The following is a 7560-nucleotide window of genomic DNA, read 5'->3' as shown; positions in this document are numbered from 1 at the left end:
TATGTTGAAATGCGCCCCGGCAATTCGACGATGCAATTACCATAAAAATATATTTCTCTGTTTATTTCCTCGCTTCTGGAGGATATTTCGGTGAATTACTACGATTTTTTTTTACTCCCCTTTTTTTCCTCTTCATGAGATTGTCTGTGTTATATATATATATATATTGGGATGTCTCAGTATTATTAAATTTAATGGCATCTTCTAGTTTTTTTCTTCTTCTTTATTTTTATTTATTTATTTTTTTGTTGGTATTGCTTCCAGCAGCTGGCAGTTTGGTCGGCGTGTCGGAGGTGAAATTGCGATACCAGGAGCATCCCGGCAAGTTATCGGTCGAACGACCCTATTTCGATGATATTGGACCCAGGAACGTGACTGCAGTGGTTGGCCAATCGGCTCTTCTCAATTGCAGAGTCAAGCATCCTGGCGATCGGACCGTAAGTACTTTTCTATCCTCCAAATAATAAATTATCAATTATTACTTAAATAATATACTTTGTAGCTGTATCTTAATATTATGTAACTGTTTAATTCATATTGCAACAAGTTATTAATAAATTGCGTAAGTGCGGCGGATATATCCGCCCTATCCTTTGCAATCATCTAATCTTTGAAGTTAGTAATATAAAAGTATATAATAGGGCAAAAAATAACATTTATATTTAACTAAAAAAGTTGTTTGCGTATTTAGATTCGTTGTAGTTTCTTAAAAATCATCATTACTTTTCTATCCTCCAAATAAGCTGTATCTTAATATTATCTAACTGTTTATTTCATAATGCAACATGTTATTGATAAATTGCGTAAACACGGCGGATATATCCGCCCTATGCTTTGCACTCATCTTATCTTTGAAGTTAGTAATATAAAAGTATATAATAGCGCAAAAAATAACATTTATATTTAACTAAAAAAAGTTTGTTGTGTACTTTGATTCGTTATAGTTTCTTAAAAATCATCATTACTTTTCTATGCTTCATATAATCAATTATCAGTTATCGAAATAACTTAAATAATATATTTTGTAGCTGTATCTTAATATTGTGTAACTGTTTAATTCATATTGCAACATGTTATTGATAAATTGCGTAAGCGCGGCGGATATATCCGCCCTATGCTTTGCACTCATCTAATCTTTGAAGTTAGTAATATGAAAGTATGTAACAGAGCAAAAAATAATATTTATATTTAACTAAAAAAAGTTGGTTGTGTACTTAGATTCGGTGTAGTTTCTTAAAAATCATCATCACTTTTCTATCCTCCAAATAATCAATTATCAATTATCGAAATAACTTAAATAAAATACTTTGTAGCTGTATGTTAATATTATCTAACTGTTTAATTCATTTTACAACAAGTTATTGATAAATTGCGTACGCGCGGCGGATATATCCGCCCTATGTTTTGCTCTCATCTAATCTTTGAAGTTAGTAATATGAAAGTATGTAGCAGGGCAAAAAATAACTTTTATATTTAACTAAGAAAGTTGGTTGTGTAATAAGTAAGAGCTTTTTGATATATTATTACATGCAAACTAGTATATAACATTTGAATTCAGTGGATTATGTAACGTGATGCGGACGGAGGTGACCCTAATTTATACTCGACTGATCAAAGCAGCAGTCGTTTTGTTGCTTCTAAGATGAAATGGCCTCAAATGATCCCTGAAGCACTAACGCCCAAAATGCGCCATTGTGATAGCATCCCCTTTCATTTCTGTTATAGTCCATAAATCCGAACTTTATTCCTATTCCACTCAGGAAAAAACATACCTATTCAAAGAATTCATAAAAAAAAATATTAAACATAACAGAAATTTAGATTTGAAGAGAAACAAAGAATTGAAGCACATTTTTCTATTATTTAATGTAATGAAGTAATTTATATCTTTGTGTGTTTAATTGGATTAGATAAAATTCTGTAATCAATTTTAAATTCCGATTCGTCCTGACCAGTTGGATCAGATCATTAATTGAAGGACAATGTTATGATTCAATTACCAGCAAAGTTTTCATTCCAAATGTTATCTAAACCGCTCCGGGAAATAGTTCTTCCTCGTTTCCCATCAGAACCGATCCTCGGATAATATCTATTGGAAATTGCCGCCCTCGTACTCAACCTCGATTCCTCACACATCAAACAATTTTTTTTATACATTCTCTGCATTTTTCGCCATAAAACGAAATAAGCGTTGGTTTGCTTTAAGGGTCGAGAATGTTAATTACGCCTTTCACACCAAGCAGAGGTTTTTTTTTGCGCGCGCGAAGGGGTTGCAAAATAAAACGGTGCGCGCACTGCAGTCTAGTTACATCGATGTGTTGCTGCTTCCTTTTGGAAAAGGGTTCTTGGCCTGTATCCGCCGCCCCCGGCGTCGCCTCCAGATTAATTAAACTTGTCTGCAATTAAAGGAACTACTTTAACCAACTACAATTCAATTTAAGACGACGCCAATTGCAAACTTTTTTTTCTCAATTCCTAAAAAAACAAACTCTATTTCACTTCTATTCACTCTATTTCTATATTTTGTCTAAACTAAAGGGGGATGAATGATGGAAATATACGAATCGCTTTCTTCTCCTGTATATAGGTATTTTTTGCTGTTGCTGCTGAGTGAAGTGTGAAATACTGCCTGAGGGTGTTAATGGACTACTCGTCCATCCACCCCTCAGTCTGGACATTTTGCATCCATATCAATTTGGCGCGCTGATATGGACGTATCCTTTTGATTCCAAGCATTTGAATGCCAAAAGGGCCTAATTTATTACCACCGACCGAGAGAGGGAGATTCGCATCGGCCCTTTTATCGGAACATTCTCCATCCCCTGCGACGGAGTTTCTACATTTTCGGTGGGTGGCGATTATTTAACCCGGGTATTAAATATTTGCACCGGATATGAATGCGGCAAAAACGCGATACTAATGAGCCGCGTATTACGGTTTTCGGGGATTTTATCTTCAGCCGCCGCCGCCTCATGAATTATGTAACGCAAATTAATTTTTGCTCGACGGTTCTCCTCTTCCATTTGTAATTCTTCGCACAGAAAACCAACCTCCCCAGTTGGTGTTTGCTTTTAGGTTTTACCAAACTCTATTGACCCGACCCATTTCATCAACATGAACGATCTCAATCATTCAATGTTTAATCCACTGCAAACATTCAACAGAAGTATTATATTCTCTTACTTTACTTTATAGTACTCATTTCTTATTCTTAACCTATCTTTACTACACGTTTACACGTTACCTTGATTTTTAACATGCTGAAAAAGTTAAGCAAATGTTCTCACAGATGGGTGATATTTATCAAAATAAATAAAAAAAAAACTATCATTATATGTATATTCTTAATACTTTAAGTAAAAGTTAACAAGTTTTACATTGATTTTTGTAATTTTGTAAAATTCAATTTTGTGTTTCTTTTCCTTTTTTTTATTTCATTACTTCTATTATTTTACAAAAGTTTATTATATTTTGTTAAATTAACTAAGTAGAAGTAATAAATTAATATTAATAAAGTTATTTCAAGTATTGAAAGACTCCAGTTTCCTGAAATACCAGATTATGTATAAAGAATGAAATGTGAAGAATGGTAATAAAAATATATGAGAATATTAGTTTCAGTGAGTTTCATAAAGGAAACTAGACTTCCTTTGAGCTTGGAACTCAATTAGCTTGAGTTTCCATTTAATTCCAACACTCACCTTCAGTTCTCATTTGAGAAGAAAGCACAAAGGACACTCAAATATTATGTTAAAAAAAATAGTGGCAGTTGTAGTAGTAATAAGAACTGTTGAATCCTGAACAGATTTAACGGCAGATTAGTTACGAACCCATTATTCTAATGAAAAAATCCGACTTTGCGCGACTGAAGAATGAAAAAAAAATGTGAGAGTAGAGGAAAAATCATTTAGGGGATTTTTCCATTTAAAGCAGACGTCGAGGGCTTCGGATCAAACAATCCGTCGGGAGGGTGGCGGTCGCCTTAATTATGTAAAGAGGCGGATAGAAAAAAAAATTGTACGAGGAATATTGAATTGAATTTGTATGTTTGTGTTAGCATCGATCGGATAATTATTGCGGTTTGTACAAAATTTCGTGGATGAATGGAGAATCATCTGAAGCGTTCTATAGTTTTTCAGGGATGATGGTTGAGTTATATATCGACTTCGAAATGTGAAAGAGCGGGCGTTCTGTATCTCGTTTTTTTTTTGGTAGTCTGTGATTGATAAATTGAGTGCAAATAAATTTGACGAAAAGTGAAATAAGGGTAGTTGCTACGAAGAGTGGAACAAGTGGACTATGGAAATTGTGTCTACTCGCATCAATGGTTGCGTAAAAGGTTATTTTATTAGTTTAATAGTTTTGAGCTTTTACGGTTATGAGGTGTCAAAGATGAAACAACGTAGAATCTTTACGTTTTATTGTGTTATATAATTCTATCCTCCAAATAATCAATTATCGAAATAACTTAAATAATATACTTTGTAGCTGTAACTTAACATTATGTAACTGTTTAATTCATATTGCAACAAGTTGTTGATAAATTGCGTAAGTGCGGCGGATATATCCGCCCTATCCTTTGCACTCATCTAATCTTTGAAGTTTATAATATAAAAGTATGTAACAGGGCAAAAAATAACTTTTATATTTAACTAAGAAAGTTTTATATTTTACGTTTAAAATTAATTGTGTTATATAATAACCACGCATGCCAATTAAAACTGAAATTACTATAATTAAAATCAGATTTAATTTGAGTTTAGCTTTTAACATTTTCTTGAATTAAGATGAGATGTGAAAATATAGTAATGAAGTATATATTCTTACATGAATTTCTTATGTAGACTACTTTCTGAAATTTCTAGTGAGAGGAGGTGTTATGTCCATCAAAACAGTTGGTAATAATATGGGAGGTGTTGTGTCCAAAAACATTTTTTTACTAAAAAATATAAAACAAAATGTTCCAAATAAGCAATGTCTTCACAGTTTATTTGAAACATGTTTATGTACACACTTTATGGTTTAACAAAACAAAATACAATTTTGCAAAATACAATTTGTTTGTTGAAAATTTTGATGAAAATAAAGAGCGCATAGGAATTTCTTATGTAGACTACTTTCTGAAATTTCTAGTGAGAGGAGGTGTTATGTCCATCAAAACAGTTGTGTTCATAAACAATTTTTTACTAAAAAAATATTAAAAAAAATGTTCCAAATAAACAATTTCTTCACGTTTTATTTGAAACATGTTTATCTACACACTTTATGGTTTAACAAAAAAAAAACAATTTTGCCAAATACAATTTGTTTGTTGAAAATGTCGATGAAAATAAAGAGCGCATAGGAATTTCATATGTAGATTACTTTCTAAAATTTCTAGTGAGAGGAGGTGTTATGTCCATCAAAACAGTTGGTAATAATATGGGAGGTGTTGTGTCCAAAAACAATTTTTTTACTAAAAAATATAAAACAAAATGTTCCAAATAAGCAATTTCTTCAAGTTTTATTTGAAACATGTTTATGTACACACTTTATGGTTTAACAAAACAAAATACAATTTTGCAAAATACAATTTGTTTGTTGAAAATATTGATGAAAATGAAGAGCACATAGGAATTTCTTATGTAGACTACTTTTTGAAATTTCTAGTGAGAGGAGGTGTTATGTCCATCGAAACAGTTGGTAATAATAAGGAAGGTGTTGTGTCCAAAAACAATTTTTTACTAAAAAATATAAAAAAAAATGTTCCAAATAAACAATTTCTTCACGTTTTATTTGAAACATGTTTATCTACACACTTTATGGTTTAACAAGAAAAAAACAATTTTGCAAAATACAATTTGTTTGTTGAAAATGTTGATGAAAATAAAAAGCGCATAGGAATTTCTTATGTAGACTACTTTCTGAAATTTCTAGTGAGAGGAGGTGTTATGTCTATCAAAACAGTTGTGTCCAAAAACAATTTTTTACTAAAAAAATATAAAAAAAAAATATCCCAAATAAGCAATTTCTTCACGTTTTATTTGAAACATGTTTATGTACACACTTTATGGTTTAACAAAACAAAATACAATTTTGCCAAATACAATTTGTTTGTTGAAAATGTTGATGAAAATAAAGAGCGCATAGGAATTTCATATGTAGACTACTTTCTGAAATTTCTAGTGAGAGGAGGTGTTATGTCCATCAAAACAGTTGGTAATGGTAAGGGAGGTGTTGTGTCCAAAAACAATTTTTTACTAAAAAAATATAAAACAAAATGTTCCAAATAAGCATTTCTTCACGTTTTATCTGAAACATGTTTATCTCCACACTTTATGGTTTAACAAAACAAAATACAATTTTTCAAAATACAATTTGTTTGTTGAAAATGTTGATGAAAATAAAGAGCGTATAGGAATTTATTATGTAGACTACTTTCTGAAATTTCTAGTGAGAGGAGGTAATAATATGGGAGGTGTTGTGTCCAAAAACATTTTTTTACTAAAAATATAAAACAAAATGTTCCAAATAAGCAATTTCTTCACGTTTCATTTGAAACATGTTTATGTACACACTTTATGGTTTAACAAAACAAAATACAATTTGTTTGTTGAAAATGTTGATGAAAATAAAGAGCGCAAAGGAACATACAAAAAAAAAATTGAAGTGGCCATTGAAATTGAATCCCGGCGAGTAACTGAAACAAAAGCACATATTTTGTTTTATGAAAAATAAAACATAAACATTTCAATCGAAACTACAAAAAAAAAAAGAAAAAATGGATTGCATTCATTCCGCGATGCTAGTTCCGGCGATTGGAGCTCTTTGCGAGAACCAAACTGCAGCAGCGCTCGTATTTTTTTATCCATTTATTTTTGGCCGCTGCGTTTTGTATCCATCCACCCCGTCTATTCATTTTTTTTTATCTCCGTTTTATTGCATAACATCGTTAAACCATCAGGATTATTCCTCCGCCAATGTTATCTCTCCCCATCCTTTCTGCACTCCTTTTTTTATTCCTTCTTCGTCTCTCTTTCTTTTTTTTGGGTGGGGAGAGGGAGCGGCGTGTCGAGCAATCAGATATCCTTTGCCCAATTTATATTCCGCTAAGATAACATTCTTTGTTGGAGAGGGATGAGGGGGGTTGGAAATAAATTGGGGGATTTAATATTTTACGATGCATGTAAATAATAACTTTGTGTTATTTATATATTTTTCTTCTTCTCGTCTCAATGTTTCTTCTCCTCTCAGTCGTTTAGCTCTGTATTTATGTATGTCTACAGTTTGGATCTCATTATTTATTCAAATTACGAACGAGAACATTTATTATATTAGTATTACTATTCTGGGTCATTCGCAATGGAGAAAGATTTATGTAACTTTTTCTAGACTTTCCTTTAAAATGTTTAGAATATTTATGTAATTGGTAGCTTTACTTTTCATTTACTTAGATTTATTGATAATGTAGACAACTTTAAAATTTGGGAGGTGTTGTGTCCACACAATTTTTTTTAGTAAATACATGATAATTCTTCAATTAAAATCAAATTTTAAATGATATAAAATTTTACAGAATGT

At 31.5% G+C, this 7560-nt stretch overlaps 1 protein-coding gene across 1 annotated transcript in view; it reads left to right on the top strand.

Annotated features, from left to right (window-relative positions):
• Positions 1 to 257: 257 nt before the first annotated feature.
• The window catches only part of LOC108566709 (lachesin), a 31891-nt gene continuing 24588 nt past the window's right edge, over positions 258 to 7560 (top strand). The window contains exon 1 of the mRNA XM_017926729.1: positions 258 to 437. The gene's annotated coding sequence lies outside the window, so the exon portion shown is untranslated. The remainder of the gene's footprint in view (positions 438 to 7560) is intronic.

This window comes from Nicrophorus vespilloides, unplaced genomic scaffold (genome assembly GCF_001412225.1).
Source record: "Nicrophorus vespilloides isolate i.1.1-1 unplaced genomic scaffold, Nicve_v1.0, whole genome shotgun sequence".
NCBI lineage: Eukaryota > Metazoa > Arthropoda > Insecta > Coleoptera > Silphidae > Nicrophorus > Nicrophorus vespilloides.
Note: the sequence above shows the minus strand (reverse complement) of the source record. Positions and strands in the feature narration are given on the sequence as shown.